Raw genomic sequence first — 2410 nt, 5'->3', positions numbered from 1 at the left:
CCCGCACTTCCCAGTTTTACACACGACCCGGGTCTGAACGCGACCTCACGTTGAAGCTCGTTGTTGTTTTACAGCCACTGAAGACACCGATTAGTCGATTAATTGGACTCCAACTTTTAATTTATATATTTTTTATTTATTTTAAAGATAAACACGTTGACAGCATGTGTGGGCCACACTCTGGAGTCAATAACAGGAAGCCGCGGACACGCCATGACTGGCTTCTTTACGGTCCGCGAACGCCTTGCGCGCAGGGAGTTGGAGCTCGTGCACGGTTCAGTGGGATATTGTCCTTTCTCACTGTTAGGATTTATTAGTTATAATAGCAGAAAAAGGCGGGCAGGCTTTTATTGTGGGGGAGGGTGGGAGGGTCGGGGGGCAGAGTAGTGGAGGTGGGTTTATCACATTTAACTGGGAAATATCCCTTTAATGAGGGCGAACATTTCATCATTTGTTTTATAAAGTAGTAAATACTGCCACCTCCAGACCAGAGCAGAGACTACAGACTACAGACTGCTGCTGCTGCTGCTGCTGCTGCTGCACCGAGCAGGGGCCGGAATCCTCCAGAGCCCCCGAGCCGGAGTTTTAATATCCGACTTGATCTGAATCTGTTCCGTTTTACGACGTCCACAGCCACGGTTGGAAATATTAGCAGCAGCTCCTTATTATTATTCCACACCGCCGCCAAATGAAAAAAAAAAAAAAAAAAAAAAATTAAAAAATCCGATTGAGCAGAAAAGAATTATAAGGCATGTAAGTTAATGGCGTGAGCGCCCTCTACTGCGGCCTCTCTGGCATCTGTCGTCTCCGTCCTCCAAAATGTCAACTGCCAACCGGCACACGTTCGTTTAGAGCCCATTTAATTGGCTCTGTAAAGGTTTCATATTAGAAAACACACACACAGACACACACGAACTCCCATCATGCCAATGGCTTGTCTCAATTTCTGCAACAATAACGCAGCGTGTTGCCATTTAGCCCCGCGCTAACAGAAATAAACGGAAGACATTATTCATACACTCCTCCAAAAAAAGGAGACGCGGATGAGAGGTGTAGGTGTGAAAGGCAGGCAGGGTTAGGGGTTCAACTCCGTCCAAGAGCAGCAGCTTTTCCTGATCAAAGCCCACTCCGGCTGTTGGTTCATCCAACAAAGTGTTTCCCACTTCCTCTAATTCATGCCTGCTGACAGCCGTGGATGTGGCGCCCACTTCCCCTCTCGTCTCTTCCAGCACGAAATCACGGCGCCGGCCGCGTGACAGATAACACATCCAGGACATTTACATCACTTATACAAGTCCGTGCATTTCCATAAAGACTCCCTTGTCCCGGGCGGCGTCTGTTTTTTTCGTGCTCGTCTCGACATAAATACCCGCTCTGTGGCCGCGGACGGAAACTGAACGCACATCGAATGAGATCAAGAAAGAAAGAAGAAGAAGAAGGAAAAAAATCAGCCGCACTGACGGGCCGAAGGTGCGGAGCTGCCCTGCTGAAGGGCACATCGGCGCCCGGGGCAGGAGCATGTGGAGCAAGAGAGGAAAACAGTTCCAGCGTCATGAAAAAAAGAAAGAAAGAACAGAATAATAATGGGATCAAACAGTCACTGTTCTGGTCTGGGGTTCGAACATCATCCTGGACGGGGGAGGAAAAGGGGGAGAAATAATAATTACAAATTCATAGAGACGCAGACATGTCTGTGCGCGGGAAGATAAAACACAATAAACCGACTTTTATAAAGTATCGAGACGACGGTGTCGATACTTTTCTAATTCATGTGACTGTTATAAATGTAACGTGGTCCGTCAGAAGTTTCGCTTAAAAATATTTAAAAAAATTAAAATAACTAAGTGCAAATTATTTACAAAGTGCCAGAGTTTATGTTAAAATTATTACAGTTATTTCCTGTTCGTCTCTGACGGTTATTGCGCTCTGAAAGAACGGTTTTCGGCAAATATCGGGATCTGGTCAATACTTAAATTAATTTTTAAAATCTCATGAATCACCAATGAATTACAATTAAATAAAAATTAAATATTTTAAATTAATCTTTTTTTTTTAAAAAAGTATAATTTAGGGGATTTACCCGAATAAAGAATTTGCTTCAACATCTATGCATTTACAAAGAAATATTTGAATTTTTAATATATAAAATATTTTAACAATATTACTTGGTTTATTTACTTTAAGGGACTCAACATATTTATTTTAGATTTTATTTCCCCCTTCACTGCGCAGGCGCTGCGGTGATATTTCTCTGCCTAATCTCTGAGAACGATGCTGATTTATTTTCCTGCTCGTGTCCACTGTGTGTTTTTATAAAAACCTTCCAGGTCATGTTCGGTCTCTGGTGTTTTTTATTAATTAAGTGCAAAGCGTTTAATGTTGCGTCAGAGAAGCAGAAAGAGGACGGAGC

The 2410-nt window shown here is 43.2% G+C and overlaps 1 protein-coding gene across 1 annotated transcript in view; it reads left to right on the top strand.

Moving 5' to 3' along the window:
* The window catches only part of hoxb8a (homeobox B8a), a 6027-nt gene that overhangs the window by 2399 nt on the left and 1218 nt on the right, over positions 1–2410 (top strand). The gene's annotated exons all lie outside the window — the stretch shown is intronic.

Source organism: Cynoglossus semilaevis, chromosome 17 (genome assembly GCF_000523025.1).
Source record: "Cynoglossus semilaevis isolate Cse_v1.0 chromosome 17, Cse_v1.0, whole genome shotgun sequence".
Taxonomy (NCBI): domain Eukaryota; kingdom Metazoa; phylum Chordata; class Actinopteri; order Pleuronectiformes; family Cynoglossidae; genus Cynoglossus; species Cynoglossus semilaevis.
This window is presented reverse-complemented; position numbering and strand designations above follow the sequence as displayed.